Genomic DNA, 18044 nt, shown 5'->3' on the forward strand with positions numbered 1-18044 from the left:
ATTTTTTAACGCCTGCTCAAGTGGCGTCGTGCTTTGTTCTATGGGCTTACCTGCGCTTTGCTGGACTAGTGTCAAACGTTTTGATGCTAGCCAGCAAAACGCCACAACGGCATCAGAAATTCGGATACAGCTGGCTAACAAGCGGTGTGGTGCACTGTATTGTAAATACCTTGCTACCATGGTGTTGTTAGGGGGGCAGAGGCCGGTGCAAGAAAACTGGTGTATAGATTATGATGCACCAATACCTTGTAAATGAGGCCCATTGTTGGCACAAAGCGCAACCCTCTGAAGGTGTAATGTCCACGAAGCATAGGAAATGTGGTCTAAGCGTGGTCTGGTCTATATACTGCATGTACTTACACCTATGTACACTTATAAAACATACATTGGACACATGGAAAGAGAGGAGTGTGTGAAACACAACAATTCACAGGCAACACAGCAACCTATATGCCTAGGAAAATGATTCCCAACAGACACCATACAAGTAAATTTCTTGCAGGCCCTGCATCAAAAACAAAATGATGCTTTGTCCCAATGAGTGTATTTTCCAGTAATCGTGTATGGCAAAAACCGATGCATGCCATTTGCGCATCAGAAATTCCTTTTTTTGATCTTCATGCTTCCTCGAAAATCCAGCATAGGCGTGAAGCGTCAAAAAAAACAACGCATTGGCCAAAAATGTAATGCAGCAGACCAGGAAGTGCTGCAATGGCTCAGCTTTGTGGCAAACCTGGAACTGCAAAGTTACTTTCACTTTCTCTTACAGTCACGGTCTTTTTGTCTGTGTTGGTGAGAGGTTGTGTGTTGTTGAAGCTGTATTGAGGAGTGCTGGTAGAGGTGTCTTTTGTGCTGTCTTCTGTCCCTATTGTGTCCCTGAACTCTATTGTGTCCTGTCTATTTGTGTAGTGTATCTTTTTGTGATTGTATTGTCGAGTGTTTGTCTTTAGGGTAGCTTAGTCTGTTGGGGTAGTTGGGGTTAGTTTGGGGTTCTTTTTTGTTTGTTAAGGGTACCATGGGTTGGATTGGGACATGTTGGGGAAGGACCCGTCTCCTCAGTGCCAATGGCTTGGCAGGATTTATCTGGCCAATTCACACTACCTCGCTAATACGGTGGCCATGGGGGGATGAGTCATACAAGGATACAGGACAGAGGCATGCAAGCTGCAGTGGGGGAAGGCCCTGTTCCACATGACCTGTGTATCTGAGGTGGAGCGCACAGCCCACCAATTAAAACATCACAGGGCAGACATCATCGCCAGTGAACGGGATCTTCTGGACCATCTTGGAATCGAGGTTGGTGAAACTGTGAACACAATCTGTGTGGATGACTCCTGTTTTACAATAGCAAGTACATGTCTATTGGTCATAGGGCCTCCTTTACCAAGATATGACAAAGGGCACAGCTGTGAGTAGGGTATCTGCACCTAACAACATCCATTACATGGGCAGCAATGCACCATTATTAAGACAAATGTCATATTGCTGTCCTTGTCCACTGTATTTAGCCAACAAATTCTTATGTGCACCAATGCCGGCACACCTGTGTCATGGTGCAAGGGTATATGGTTATCCGGGACAAGTGTCCATGTCCATTAAGACCCTCAGTACTGTTGTATGTTGCATAGTCATTATCATGTTATGAGAAAAATGACGCAGGAGTAAAGGGAGTCATGTCTGAGTATGTCCTGTGAGTTATGTATGTGCAGAGTGCCATCACAAGTAGCTATGATTGAAAATGTGCAGTAGGAAGTCATCTGCAAAATGTGATCAATGTAGCTGAGACATGTGTCTATGGTTCCAGCACATATGTGTCCATGTCAGCCTGGCCTACCAATGTATGTCACTGATATATGTCTAATGCGTATTCACTACCCTAGGTCCTTTATGTCTATTAGCAAATAATGTGTAATGTGCAATAGTTGCCCATAGTGTTCATTGTTCAACATTCACAGTGCTGTCTCATGGTATTTCTTGCAGGTGGACCCCAGCCGTATACCATTAGAGAGGTGGCAAGCTTTGCAGACCGTGATGCTACCAGTGAGTGTCAATCAATATGTGTACTGTGTAGTACAAGTATTATGTGTGATGTTGTATGTTGTGTGCAATGCCATGTACCAAATGCATGTATGCTACTACCAACATCATGTGCTATAGATGGATATGGACTGTTTGGTTGATGTAGTGTGTAGGATCTGCCTCCCAAGAAAACAATGCATTGGTGGCAACATGTGCTGCAAGGGCCTTTTAAATGCTGGACGTGGTGTATGAGTGCAAACAGAGTGAAGACAGTAAGGACTGGTGCCTGAACTACCGGGTACTACACATGTATGCAGGGTGGCCAAATGTTGTTCTCTAAATATGTTACTGCTCTGTGTGCCACACGTAGCACACTGTAACTGAGGTCATGGTGGAATTAGTGACCATGTGAATAGTTCCCAAAGATTAGCAGGACAGTGGTCAACAAACCGCACTTGAAAAGCCCGTAGTTTTGCCCACCCATGTGGTGTCATGCCACATACTCTGTGTCATATGTCAGAACAATACCAACCCATATCTTCCTCACAGATCTTGACTTGTATGTTTGGCCTGAGGGATTTCCATCCAATATTGTCATACGATGTGCTATCACTCAAAACATTAACAGATAGTGGTGGTGCGAATAGGGTCCATAATGTGAGGTAAACAACTGCACACAATGTTCTGCATTAGCCAGTGCTGTTGCAAGATCCTTGTGCAGATGAGGTGTAGGGCATGCATGCACCCACATATGAGATGGCGGTGCTGAGTGCTGTTGTGTAACACACTAACCAGATTTTTTAACACATATACAGGCTATGGGCAGATAGTGGGACACATCAAGTAACTCTAGGACTATGCATGAGGCTATCGCACAGCTCTCCGGTTAGTGACCTGAGTGGATATGGGTGTAGGGTCATGCTTCTGTGTGTGACATCCGTGAGTACTCCACCCTCCATTTTCACATCCATTTTCCAAGTGGCAGTTTGTCCAGACATCTGTCCTGGTCATATCAGGCACAAACTGCTGGAAGACTACATTTTACTATCAGTCCTTGCACAGATGAGCACATGCTAATGGATCTAAGGGGAATGGTGCATGCAGGAGGAACATTGATGAAGAATCAAAACAAGATGAGTGTGACCTGTCTTGGTAATATAACTGATGTGTATGAGGAGCATAGTCAATAGTGACATGGTCCTTAGAAGATGTTCCAAGATGGTTCAATGGTAGAGTTCGCAAAAACAACAAGTGATGGACGGAATGCTGAACATTGTCAAACACTCACCCCCAGTCATAGATCTGGGTTTAATCCATCATTCTTTTGCTCACCATGCCACCCCAGTTTGGACCCAGCCATATGCAAATCAGTCTTGACCCTGTTCCTCATGGGAACAGTCCAGACCGAACTGCCAAGCCAGGTCCTCACTGGACCGGAAACAAGCATCCTGGGACCGGTTTCGGGGTTTCACCCCTCATAGAGTTCAACATTAGCTAGCCTTGATACCTTGCCTTGGACACTAGCAATATGGAGATGAGGTTTTGATGTGCAGATGTGTATGAACCTTGCCCTTCAAGATGTCATTGTGAATTGTGCTGGCCAACGTGTGATAACTGCATTGGTGAATCTATTGCATGCCTGTTGTTCATTTGCATAAAATACATTTGGCTAACATGTCAATTTCTTTTTCAGCTGCCAACATGACCCCATCCCAGCAGCGGGAATTTGACTAGAGCCCGGAAAGTTATTGCCACATCTGTCTGGTGCAGCGGGCTTCCGGAGAATGGGGCAGCTGTACGGGCGGGAGTGATCATCAGGCTCCTGGAACGTGTTTCCTCAAGGGGGACCACCCAAGGGACAATATACCTCCAGCACCCACACATTAGGCAGGTCTAAGGCTGCAGACAGGGCAGGGTCTACAGGGGATGAACCATCACTGTCGGCTGGATGTATAAGAGCACTCACTACTCCAAAGGCTGTTCCTCCCTTTGTTGAGCCCCCATATGTGTGGAATTTCATGCAGAGCTTGTGTGCCAAAGACACAGGATTGGCAGAATTGAAAGTTTCCATGCTGAAATGTTAAGGATGCTGAGGGTGATAAAGGCTTCAGTAATGAGGCACTGAAGTAGACAATGGTGTGGATGGACACTTCCCTTTCCCTGCATATAGTATTTTACATAGTTGAGGTATTTAGATATTTAGGGTTAGATTAGTTGGTGTAGTGTAGGTTTTTGTTAGTACATAGCGGTTCTTCTTGGGGAGGGTTTTGGGGTTTCTCTTTTTCTTTGGTGTTCCTAGGCAGTGGGTTTTGCATTGGATATGTGTGTTAATATATGTGGGTTAATATATATATTTACAATTAAAAAAAAACAAAAAAAATAAATCTTTGTTTAGGCTATATGTTTAGTTAGTTCATGTTTAGCTGTAGTTCCTGTTGACATTGTCTAAAGATTTGTTTTGAGGGAGGTGGGGGTGGGGGTCACAACATGTTCATTTTGTTAATGCTTCTGACACACATACTACACCTAGGTTGTGTAAAGTGAATTTATTTACAAATTTGATTTTGCGTGCAGTAATTCTGTACATTACATTTAATGACAACCCCAACAGATGTACTTAGCAATTGGATGTCCACAAGTGTCCATGGGGTGAGCATGTCCTGTAAGTAATTATAAATGTGCTGCATTTGCCACCTAATCCATCATTTGCTGCATAATCTGCAGATTTTCGCAAAAATAATTTTTTCTAGCGCAAACGGTTTGAAAGTTACAAAAAAGCCAGCAACTCGTGTTGCAGCGCAGTGGAAGGCCCTATGCAATGGGTGACTAGTTACTTTGGTTCTACATTTTTGCTCCTTATTGCTATATTTGGGTGTAAAACTGGTACTAATGAGGGTCAACCAATGCCCATACAGTGTTAACAAGTTTTGAAAATGACAAAATAATGAAGTAATACTACCACAAAATGTGCCACTTTATGCTGCATAATTTACCTTTTCTTGCCGTATAATTTACTCACTGCTGCCGCATAATTTGGCCCTCCCCTACCGCATAATTCCAATGACCCTGGTAACTCTCTCATTCTAAACTAGATCAAAAGAGCTATTTTTGAAGATGGCTGCTGTGATAGATTTGCAGGGACACCAGCCTGTAAACGACACATGCACTAACAAGCTAACATTCAAGCCCTTCCTTTATTTCGCTAGCTTCCTTATATCGCTGCCTCGCTCCGCGTCTCTCTCTCGCACTCTCCTTAGACAAGCCTTCTCTCTTTCTGCGCACGCGCTGCCTTGTTTCCTGTGGTTAGGGAGGGGGAGGGGTAAATCACCTGTAGAGAGCTTTGCTCAGTGGACCTGGGGCAATGGTACGTGCTATTATTTCTTACGAGCTGAGCTCTTCTCACTGGATGCTTGTGTTTCGTCCCTATTTTTGGATGAACTGGATTGTCGAGTCCTGCGGAGCCCGACTGGAAACGGACCCTTAACCATTACTCATTTTTATTTAATTTATTTTTGTCCTTCAGGTTATTTTTGTGCTTTTATTCTGACTTGCAGAAACTCCAGGTAAGATAAATACTTCACCTAATTGGAAAATATCCCTTACCTTAAGAAAAGCTGCATGTTTTTCGATCGTAAAGAGTATGTAAAGATCTTCTCTGTATTTTAATGAATGTTCTGTCTCTGTGTTGGTTGCAGTTCCAGGTAAAGGGGAAAAACACCCTTTGTTCCATGAGAGGGAAGGGCAAAAGCAGGCTAGTTCAGGGACACTCTGGCTGTGCTTTGTGCAAGACGACTTCCTAATCTAAGTTAATATAGCTGTGATTGTGTTCATTTCAGTTTGTATCGTTATCACTTTTAAGCTCCTCCTTGTTTTTTCAGTTACGTTAAAATGTACAACACCCTTGACTTAACTACAAAAACAGTTATTATTTTGACTTCTCTTCATCCCGCAGAGCACAGATGGCAGGCTTATCATATAATGTGTACAGCGCCTAGAAGCTTCGGTTTTCTGACTCGAAGCGCTGTCTAGACTTTCCTCTGATATTTATAAACCATGTTAGTGCATCCTCGGTCGTCTCTCATCCCATGGTACAAGAATAAAACGGTGCTAAGAGGGCTATTTATTCACACCCCTGGAAAGTGAAGTAATTACGATATATGCACAGCACTATAAACATGTTTACAGTTTCATTTAAAAACGTGACTTTTATTCCGTGTGGGGTTTGATCTGTTGCTTCTCCACAGGGAACCGGTATTTGTCAATCTACATTCCGAATTGTCATTTTTTCATTCAACTTTACAATATTAAAAGGGGTGCTGTCATCCACAAATTCGATGCGATAGCTTCAAGCTCGCAACTTGGCCGCTGTGCAGAATTAAAAAAACGACATTCCTGGTTAGTCGGTCGAATTTTGGTGACGCCGCATCCGTCTTTCGCCCTTCCGGCTTTGATAAAATGCGTACCGTTGAGTTTGGGCACAATGCCTGTTATGTGCGGCGCGTGATGGCTGCACAACAGTAGCACTGTATTAGAAGTGATAACTGACAGTCAGAAGGTCATAAGTCACAATTTAACTTGAAGACAAAGTAAGTGATAGGATATATATTTGGGTTAATGTATCTGCTGCAGTTGTCTGTGTCCATCATGAAGGTTCGAATCCAAGCGAGGCGAAGGAGACTGTTTTTCTTTCAAGGTCGACAAAATGAGCATCAGGGAATAATAGGGACACCTGCAATTTACAGTTCTACGACGCTGCAAGATTGTGTCAGGCTGAACTACTCATAAAGACATTAATCTTTAGCGGTCCACCTTACACTGTAGCCTGAATTTACAGGGTGAGTTTCTTTATATTGTTCCTTTGGTTACTTGCAAAAAGCCTAAATAGTTAATGGTTCTTGTGCGCTATATGAATATGTTAAACAAACTTGGGTGCCTCCTACAAGTTTAGATTTTAAGACCCTGATTCAAAGAATCAGTTTATGTGAAAATGTATCCCCACAGAATCAATGTAGTTATGTTGAAAATTCGCAGGTACTGTGGATTTTGTAGTAGTACTAAGGGTTTACAGTGGGAAAAGGAGCGCAACATGTAGGTTTCACGAGCATTTTTGCATGGTGTCTTCCATCCCAGAAGTGTACACTACACATCTTCTGCAAATGTCACGAGTAAGCATGTTTCCTGGGTGAGACAGGGCATCAGAAGTGTACCTGTGCACCTGGACAAGCATTTTACCTTCAGAGGTTAAAAAGGAGAACATTTCTTGGACAAATGTATAATTCCACCGAACATTCGTGCGGATTGTGCATTCTTCAGAGAATCCTCTGTAAAAAGTCTGATGTAAGAGTACTCAAGGACACCTAAAACCTACTTAGATGTACATGCACACTGTTGTGGATTTTGGTGAGTCCCCAAGTAGACAGTTATGTAGTTCAGGGGAGTAAACCTGGAGTGTGTAGATTTCCAACTTTTTGAAAATTAATGAAATTCGGTTCCTTTATTATAAATGTGAGCCTTGGTATGCTGAGAGACTAACATTTACCACTGCGGACAGTGGGAATGTGAGTACTCTCTAGGATTGTACACATGCTCTTGGATATACGCCAGATCACGCTGGAGTAAACTCAGCCTTCCATCTGAATCTTCTGAGGTAGGGGCTACAGGTACATTTGAGTTGGATAATGCTTGTTACTTGTGCTAATATTATAACGATTGTCCTCCGGGTGCACTTACATTCTTGGGCTTCCAATTTGCAGATATTTTTTTTCAGGTCTGGAAGCCCGATTTGCTCCCTTGAAATGCAGAAGTCTACAACCACCAGAATGCTTTAGGTTGTTGACGAAAAGCTGGGGAATGGAAAACTGTGTCATTCATGGCATGGAGTCCTTTGTTTTTCGCTCAATGCCGTATAAAAAGGCCAGATGGTAGCATCAAATGCTATTTAAAAATAAGTTGGGATAACATGCAAACCTGGAGTAGGGTATGACACAGAAAGATAGCAGTTTGTTTTTCAAATTATGTAACGATTTACAAACGAAGATTATTTCTTTGCAAGTGTTGAACTGTAATCTTCTATCTGCACTCCACATTGAGGATTTTATTGTCCAGGAGTGTTTGTTTTATAGCTTTTACACTAATTTCTCCAAACCTACAAAGGATTGTGAATGGGCAGTATACATGTAGTAGTGATTTGCCCAGGATGCCACATTCTGGTTATGTGGGAAAGCCAAGATTGGAACTCTGAGGTTTTGCCTCCACTGCCCACTCTTTAGGCGCTAAACGAGCGTTGTGCTGTTTGGTTTATCCTGCTAACCTCTTCTTAATAGGCCTCATTATATGGTGCACACAAATAAACGGTCTAGCTGGTGCTGCAGTTTGTTTATTAAAATTCATTTCATTCAGTTCATCCCTAGTACATTTAATTGTATTTTGTTTTATTGTTAAGAGATTATTTTCAGGGCAAAAGATGAGTTTTACTATATTTATTTCAATAGTGCCCAATCTCTCTCTCTCATTCATGGCAAGTAATAACTAAAGTTTTTTTCATTCGAAAATGGAATTGGTTATGAATGAAACTTCCCAAAGTAAGTACCTTGAAACTCAACGCTAATCCCAACCCTAACCTTATCCCTTAAAGTAACCCTTAAACTAATCCCAACATTAAACCTTGCACCTAAAGCGTATCACTGAATCTAATCTCATAGTGTGATCAAGTTCAGTTGGGCCAAAAAATGAATCTCTTCTTTGTGCAGCATTTGACTGCTCATGGAGCTCGTGGGGACCGTCTGTGTATATGTAGATAAATCAGATGGAGAAACGTTGACAGAGTTCCATCCCCCTCAACAAGTGCTAGCATATAGTATATAAATAGGTTTCCCTGTTGAATTTGACTATACATTCCTTAGTAGTAAGTAGCTGTTTACCGATAACTGCCCTGATTAAGGGCTCAGTAAATTCACTTCAAAAAGGGGTTTAAACATCAGCAGCTGTAGCTTTCGACTGCTTTAGTTCACTTTTGCCTTTTGTTTTATTGCTGTGCTCCCCCTGCTTGTTACTTTTTCATACTAAAAAATAACATAAACCCTGCACAGTTTTCTCAGTAATTCTATGTAGGGCCATCCTTGTAACCACCGTATTGAAACCTTTAATTGCTTAGCAAGTTCAATGTTATTTTTTTACTGTCAAACTTTTACTGAAAGTGAATGTACATAAACCTATTAAAAATGGCTAATAGCCTAACACTAGGTTGAAAAAGTATTAGTATACCACACATTACACACTTTAATTGTTTCCGAAGGGGCACATGTTTTGTTATTCTTAATATACCCAGGTTTATATGGATGCCATAGACCGTGTTATGGTGACAGTGCCCACTGGCTAAGAAAATGTTGTGTTACAGCAGTTAGTGTGCATGTACCTGCCTATCTGTTTCGTGCATTTTATGGTCACACCACGGGGCTGCATGTACCAGCAGAGATGTAAAAAAAGAGAAGGACCGCTTCCGTCTAGATGTATTGACTATCCCACTTGTTAACAGTAGACTAGGGACACTTCACTCAGGTTCAAGTGTTTAATAAATGTTTTGATTCATCCACTGATTAATTCATTTATTTGTTATACCTGAAAACTGTTTTTTTGACGTGTGGCCAACATCACCTTGTCATTGCTATTTGTTGTTTGGCACAGTGGTATTTTATAGAATAATGTTTAGAGAGAATTGATTGGGTAAGCACTGTCAGCCTCTGAGAAATAGCACTTTCCTCCCGAGGTACAGTGGAGGCGCGCCACTGCACTTCTGTGGTTCAATTAGTGGATGTGCCTCTGCGCTTCTGTGGTTCAGTTAGTGGATAGGCACTGTCTCTTCTTAGCAGTACAACTGTACTTGAAATGGGCCTTTACTTGCCCTTCTCAGCACAGCTGCTGTATACTTGTTTGGGGGCAGTGCCAGGATTCACCTATGGGGCTGCTAGAGTTGATGCTGTGGCAATAGGTCTACATTGGTCTATTTCTTCTCAGCAGCAGCGCTAAACCTTTAACAGGGCAATGTTGGAACCTGTGGTTTGAATGCTATACTTTTTATTAATTTTTGGGCAATTCTTCACAACAGGACTGTTATACTTTTAATTTGGGCAGTTTTAGCTTTTCTCACTGTTGCTGGCAATCTCCTAATGACGCAGCATCTGGTCTTTTCAGCCTGACTTTTATACTTTTAATGGGACAGTTTTACCACCTTTACTGGTGGAATAGTTGACCTAGTACCAGCTCTTCTAAGCTATTAATGGAACTGTAACAAGACGTTTGAGCAGGGTTTTTATACTTTAAATGCACCAGTTGTGGCAAACTTCACTGTGGCTGGGTGTACTTGTGCTAAGCAAGCAGGTCCAGCTCTTCTCATACTCCTGATGGAGCAGTACCAAGACTTCACATCTGGGCTGCCATTCTTTTAAAGGGACAGTGCCGGCAGTTCTCTCTGCTGCTGTTAACACTTAGGCCCATATTTATTCTTTTTGACACAGAACTGCGCTAACGCAGTTCAGCGTCTAAAAGTTTACTGCCGGCTAGTGCCATTCCAAGACGCCGGCCAGGCATCATATTCATGGTTTGATGCTAGCTGGCGGTAAGGCCCGGCTAGCGTCATAGAAAAGGACACTTGCCGGGTGGTGGAGGCGTAGGGGGAACAGGGGGTTTTGCGTCAGAGGATGACGCTAGTACGGGCAGAGGCAAAAAAAAATGCCTCTGCCCATACTAGCGTCATTTTGTGACTTTAAAATCCCATGGACATGACTCCTGTCTCAGTTAAGACAGGAGTCATGCCCCCCAGCCCATTGGCCATGCCCAGGGGACTTATATCCCCTGGGCACGGCCATTGGGCACAGTGCCATGTAGGGGGGCCCAAGGTAGGCCCCTCTGTGGCACTTGAAAAAAAATATATACTCACCTCTACTTACCTGGGATGGGGTCCCCCATCCTTAGGTGTCTTCCTGGTGTAGGTGGGGGTGGGTGAGGGTGTCCCTGGGGCCAGGGAAGGGCACCTGTGGGCTCTTTCCATGGTCTGTGACCAAGGAAAAAGGCCCACAGGTCCACTAACGCCTGCCCTGACCAGGCGTTAAATATTGGCCCTAAGCATTATTTTAGGCCCTCCAACCCCTGTGCTAGATTTTAGCATGGGGGATAAATATGGCGCTATGGCCATACTGTCATTTTCTGGACGGGAACGCCTAATTTGCATCTCATCGGTGCAAGGTAGGTTTTCACGTTCAGAAAATGATGTTAACTCCATAACTTTGGCGCTAAACGTGTCTAGCGTCAAATTATAAATATGGAGTTGCGTTTGCGCTAAATTAGCGTAAAAAATTGACGCTAGTTCAGCGCAAAAAGCGTATAAATAAGGGCCTTAGACTGACCTAGTACCGACTCTTCTCAGAGGGCTGTTATTCATTTATTGGGACAGGTTCATTACTTACTCTGTTGTTCTTAATGCTCATAAGTACCCAGCCGCACCTCTTCTCGACGGGGATGTTGGTCATGTTATGGGACAGTTTTCGCGCTTCTCCTTGTTGCTGTTAATGCGTATAAAGACCCAGTAGCAGCTCTTCCTTCCAGGGATGTTATTCTTTGAGTGGGGCAGTTTTAGCACTTTCTCTTTGTGGTTACTACTACGAGCGACCCAGCAGCAGCTCTTCTCAGCAGAACTGAGAATGGAACAGTACCGTGGCCTCTCAGAGGGTCTACGTTTTGTAATGAGGCCTTGTCTATACTTTAGTTGAGCAGATATGCTTCTAGTCGGGCGCGGCTGACATGTCCTGTTTACTGTGACGAAGAACACCCGAATTTCTTTATAGCATTTAGATCTGTGTGTTGTGCTCTATGCTCCTAGTGTTTCGATATTCTTTAACCAGTAGTAAGGTGTTGCTCCAGTGAAATTGCATGCTGTGTGCTGCGTCCAATGTGTAACGTAAAACAAGCACAACCCTGACTGCCCAAGGGGACAAGGGTCACTGTCTCATACATAAATAGTGTTTGTGCCGTGGGACACATTGCAAGTGTTGGAAACCTTACAAACAATTCAGGGAGTCCACCAGCCAATGCAGCGTCATTTCACCCTGTTAATTATTTCCTATTCGGAGAAAAGAGAGAACAATGGCCTGGCAGAAGTTACTGTCGATAGTTTACATTCATACATGCATATGCTGTATTCTGAAAAAAGTGCAGACGACGCCTAAATAAGCGCTTACAAATTCTGTAAATCCGAAGGAATTAGACACTGGAGTCTGAAAATTACATTAATTTCCTTACATTGAGTTGTGGGAGCAATGCAAGTGCGTCAAACAGAATACAGTATGGATGGTGAGTGGTCTCAATTAAATTTAGAAACGCTCCGAGCTTCATTTTTTTAATTTAGATTTTGTTTGTATCTATGAATGAAATAAAAGGTCATCATGTGTGTATTTGTGGGATGAATGCTTGTCGGTATTTCTATGTATTTTTATGTAACTCAAATGATTGAAAATGCTTCTGCTGGGGCCCACGTTTCCAGCAATGACTCAGTGGGGGTCCCTGGATTCCAGTAATGATTCAGTGAGGGTCCCCAAATTCTACTAATGATTCAGTGGGGTCCATAGAAGTCAAACGATTAAGAACCACTGCTGTACAGGATTGAATCTGAGTCTGTTTCACTTTTAAAGGGTTAAGAAAGTGAATCCTTATTTTAAATTAATTTTTAGTTATGGCATTTCATGCTTGATTCTCCAAAATACCAACTAATTCAGACTAATGACAAAGGAAAATTCAAGTTGAACTAGCACAATTTCGTTGAAAAGAGCGTCCAAGACTCCTCAGACAGGAAGGGATACACTGGGGAGAGATAGGTGATTAGGAAGTGAGGTGAGCTCTCTTTGTTTTCCTCCTGGATGTTGACAGGAGTCCTGTAAATCAGAGGAGAGGACTGGGTTTGGTTGCATCTGCATTACCAAATGGAGGTCTGGTGCGTCTACTGTGCAATTTTCAGACCTAGAAATGCACAACTCTTTGTATAACTGGAAACTTTGCAGACTGTGTATGAAGCACTCCACAAGGGCCCTCAGTGAAGTCAGACACATTGGGCTTGTTTGGCACTTTCAAAATGGTGCCACTTGCGAAGACAGCTTTATGAGTAAAGCACTTAAGATAGGGGCCTGTCTGCTGGGCCATGAATTTCAATGCCGGCTCAGTTTATTTTGCCTTTCATTCTTCAGTGCTGATGAAATGAGTACTGTCACTTCTAGTCAATCGGTTCCTCTATTCATGCTAAATTGTTCCTAATGGAGCAGGGCCAAAAGTGATTTGTAAATGGTTGATTCCTGTGTTGGGTGGCACAGTACTTACAAAAACTATTGACTATGGTGCAAAGGTGTTCGCGTGGACTAGGCAACCTCTTTCAGTGCCACCACCGAGAAAGAGAGTAGCAGCACCATATCTTAGTAGCTAGGGTCCTGCGCTGTTTTCTTCCCCTAGCACAAGTCAGATTACTGTGCTGTGTTTCCCTATTTTTTAATAAATCTGCCTCCTTACGTCAACGAGCTGGTGCTGTCGTGGACAGCAAGTTTTTGCTAGCCGAAAGATGCCTTTGTCTTACATTGCTCTCCCCTCACGTGCACTGTTCTTGCCGATACAGACCTTGCCAGTGTGCTGTGGTGGTGTGAAAGCAAATTTAGTGTGTTCTAAGGTGACTTCACTAGCTCAGACATTTTGAGTTACGGTGGCGAAAGAGAGACAAATTGAAGATGATGAAAAGCCTACATTGGAGTAACCTTTTCGGAGAATGATTAGGTCCTTTAACAAAGTGGGGGCATGTTGAGGTGATTAATGCACAGGATTCTCATTCTTGTATGGTAAGTGGGGCCACTGGAATTATGCAATTCAGTGGCTGCAGAGTTTTTCGTATAGTTATGGATTTGCTGCATTTGCCACTTAATCCATCATATAATGTGCATAATCTGCATTTATTATCAAAAGGTTTTTCTTGCTCGATCAAAAGCTACTAAAAACGAGATGACACGTTTTCCTGCGCACCGGAAGGCACTTCGCAAAGGTTGACTGGTATCCTTCAGTCGCTTAATGCTGTATTAGGGTTCTAAATTGGTATTGATAAAATTAAATATGTTTCTCAGCCATGGTACCATGTGTAAACAATACAAAATAATGAATATCACCACTCATGCCTTTTCTTGTCACTTAATTTAGTCAACCCTGACCATAAATTTGTCCTCCTCCTCTACCGCATAATTCAAGCCGCCCTGGGGATAGGCCAGTATCCTCGTTGGCCTCATCCCCTGTACATTTCCCTCCTAGGTTTCAGAAACTAATACGTTCAATACGATGTTTGCTTTTTTGGCATGTTTACCACACTTTGAAAATGAAAACCTACGGGGATGTGGGAGGGGGTGAGAAATCGAAGCTTCCCTTAATAAAAGCTGGCGCCTCCGGCGCTCTTTACTTGATCCCACCATGTACACAGAAAACCCTCACTTCTTACACTCGATTTAAGGCACTGATGACATCGCTTAATAAAGACCTAATTTAGATACCTACCTCTCATCGGGCATCTTTTTTGCCATTCTCTCTTAACCTTAGCTATTCTGCGATGCCTCGCCACATTGTTTCCCCGTATTTTTGACACCATATGGGGGAAGTTGTCTTGAGGGAAATTACCGCTGGGATTTCCAGCTCGTTTAATAAACGAAAATAGACGGGAAGCCCAGAGGACCGACTCTCTGAGCGCAGTGCCAACATATGGGCAAGCTTTGCTTTGCGTTGCTAAGTGCAGCGTATTCTGTTAGAGGATTCGGGTGACAGCTATTCTCTTGTTCTTATGTGCACTGAGATATTTGTTCTTTTTTACATAAAATATTATTAATATATTTCCATTTGTCACTTTCTCGGATGCTGCACCTGCCAGCCGACAAAGTTAGTTTGTGGGTTGTAAGCCTGGTGCAGATGGGTGTGGGTTAGACAGAGGTTCCATCCTAGGCATGGCTAACTAGGGCTCTGATTATAAGTGAGTCGAATGGAGGGGAGAAGAGTTGAACGATCCAACAGAGCCGATGCAAGGATCGACTCTGCCTTTGAGGGACTGTGCATGAGCCGAGCCATGAAAATATTAACCATGTAGATTTTGTAACTATGTGATAGCCTCTTCAAAATTAAACACGCATTGGCAGTGCCAATAGGTCAGGCTTTGATGGAAGGTTGTATCGTAATGCGAAGGTTACAAGTAAATAGCATAGAGATAGCTTTTTTGTGAAGCAAAGAACTGTAGAATAATATCAGTGTAGGTTAAAAGGTCAGAAGACAGTTGCACTGTTAGGCCAGACCTAAAAATCCATGAGGATTAATTTATTATATCTAATACAAAATAATCACAACTGTGCAGAGAGCATGCACTCATGTTGTTAAACACAAAACTTCTGCCCAATCAAAAACGTGTACTCCCGGAACTTAACATGTGGGAGGGGCCAAATATCTTCTTTAGTGGTCTTCACATAATTGTCTGGCAACAGCTGTGCTGTCAAGCCAATCATAAAAAGGTGTATTTCTGTTAACATACAGAAGTGTTTCACCAGAGTGTACCAGATTATATCACTGCATTGACAGCCAATAATTAAAAGTGATATTGATAGTTTTTAAACATGGACATTTATGCACCCCCTCCCCTTGACAACAGTGTCATTAGTGAACTAAGAGGCAGGTTTTCACCCAGATTCTTACTATGCAAGAAGCAACATTCTAGCCTATTAACTATTAAATCTAATACAGAAAGAGCTTCTACAACACTCCTGAACTCAAATATTTAAAGGTGGTCTCAGGCGGTAATAATGAAGAATAAGGAGGCTCAGTGAAATATAACATTTGCCTTGGATCACACAGATTTACAACAGAGGTCACACCTTTATATTTAATTCTTTGTCCATGAGGTTAGAGTGTCAGTGGCAGGCTAAAACCACATGAAGGCTCGGCTCGTTTTGGGCTTAAATGTCTCAGAGGACCTCTAGTTGAGCCAGAGCCAACATCTGGCTCTAACTTTTATTGATTCACTCACTTCTAAGCGACGGGTATTTAGTGCACCCTGATAAATACTTGCACTGATGGGTGTTTTAAATTACCTCCAATTCTGAGTTTTCCTTATTAAACTGAGAAATTACATGTTGAATTGGTGCTTTGCAAACCAAATTCGGCATCTATTGGTGATTTGAGCATTGGAATTCTGAGCGCTCCATTGGAGACAATGGACTAGCTTCTGGCTTCTAATAAATAGTGAAAGCCTACAGCTCAAACACTCTAATGTTATTTCTTAAACAGCTGCTTTTGTGAAGAAAGGCCTTGCGGAACCCGAGGGGCTCCATGAGGCCTTAGTTTTAATAATTAGAACATTCTTCCCTCTAGGGTAAAAACAAGTGTAAAGAAAAAGTAAATAGGGCAGGGTAAGTAAACCCTAAGCCCATAGCCTTGGTCCAGGGGCTCCCCCTGGGACTCCCCCAAGACTTAAAAGTATGTGGCACCCCACATCCCCGTGGGACCACCATCTCCCCAGGGAAATATAATATAAAAGTAATAGGGAACCGCCATCTCCTCTGGGATATTTCTAAAAAGTATTCTGGTGGGGAGGCGCGTCCCGCTCACACTAGGGACCACCCAATAATAGGGGGGTTTTGTGAACCCTAGTGTCCTGGGGACCACCCCTCCCTGGGCAAGATTATATAAAAATATGGGGACCTGTAGACCACCACCTCCCGACGCTACTGAATGAAATTAGGATGAGGTTGATTGCGGACCCATGGCCAGTGGACCACCTCTCCAGGGCACATTTTTAAAGATGGAGGAGGGGCCCCCCACTTGAAGCCATACATGGTCCTGTGGAACACCACCACCCAGGGCCGGCTCCTGCTACCTTCCGAGGTGCCCACCTGTTGGAAATGGCCTTTCTGCAGGGTCATCCCCAGACTTTTTGCCTTCCTCCTTCTCTTTTTTATGACCTCATTTTTGCTGGCTTTAGGACTCAGCACACTTTCCCACTGCCCATCAGTGCTACAGTGCATTTGCTCTCTCCTTAAAACATGGTAACATTGGATCATACCCAACTGGACTGTTTAATTTACTTATAAGTCCCTGGTAGAGTGCATTATATGTAGATTAAATGCTACTAGTGGACCTGCAGCCCTGGTTGTGCCACCACACAAGTAGCCCCTTAACCATGTCTCAGGCCTGCCTCTGCTGTGCCTGTGTGTGCAGTTTCATTGCCACTTCAACTTGGCATTTAAAAGTACCTGCCAAGCCCTAAACTCCCCTTTTTCTACATATAAGTCACCCCTAAGGTAGGCCCTACGTAACCCATATGGCAGGGTGCTATGTAGGTAAAAGGCAGGACATGAACATGTGTGTTCTATATGTCCTAGTAGTGTAAACCTCCTAAATTCATTTTTACACTGCTGTGAGGCCTGCTCCCTTCATAGGCTAACATTGGGGCTATCCTCATATATTGTTTGAGTGGTAGCTGCTGATCGGAAAGGAGTAGGGAGTTCATATTTAGTATGGTCAGAATGGTGACACAAATTCCTGCTGACTGGTGAAGTTGGATTTTATATTACTATTTTAGAAACGCTACTTTTAGAAAGTGAGCATTTCTCTACACTTAAATCCTTTTGTGCCTTCCAATCCACGTCTGGCAAGGTTTAGTTGACAGCTCCCTTGTGCATTTACTCAGACACACCCCAAACACAGGATACTCAGCCTCTCTTGCATACATCTGCATTTTGAATGGGTCTTCCTGGGCTGGGAGGGCGGAGGACTTGACACTTACATGTCAAAGGACAGTAGCCTGCCCTCACACAAAGGACTGCCACACCCCCTACTGGGACCCTGGCAGACAGGATGGAACTGAAAGTGGACCTTGTGCACTTCTAAGCCACTCTTTGAAGTCTTCCCCACTTCAAAGGCACATTTGCGTATTCAAGCAGGGTCACCGACCCTACCAACATAGACACTTCTTGGGG

The 18044-nt window shown here is 43.2% G+C and overlaps 1 protein-coding gene across 2 annotated transcripts in view; it reads left to right on the forward strand.

Moving 5' to 3' along the window:
* The first annotated feature begins 5306 nt into the window (after positions 1 to 5306).
* Positions 5307 to 18044, forward strand: part of GPRIN2 (G protein regulated inducer of neurite outgrowth 2) — a 174967-nt gene continuing 162229 nt past the window's right edge. The window contains exon 1 of one of the 2 annotated variants that reach the window (XM_069240703.1): positions 5307 to 5582. The gene's annotated coding sequence lies outside the window, so the exon portion shown is untranslated. The remainder of the gene's footprint in view (positions 5583 to 18044) is intronic. The other variant, XM_069240702.1, reaches the window with a different exon arrangement.

Source organism: Pleurodeles waltl, chromosome 6, assembly GCF_031143425.1.
Source record: "Pleurodeles waltl isolate 20211129_DDA chromosome 6, aPleWal1.hap1.20221129, whole genome shotgun sequence".
Classification (NCBI taxonomy): domain Eukaryota; kingdom Metazoa; phylum Chordata; class Amphibia; order Caudata; family Salamandridae; genus Pleurodeles; species Pleurodeles waltl.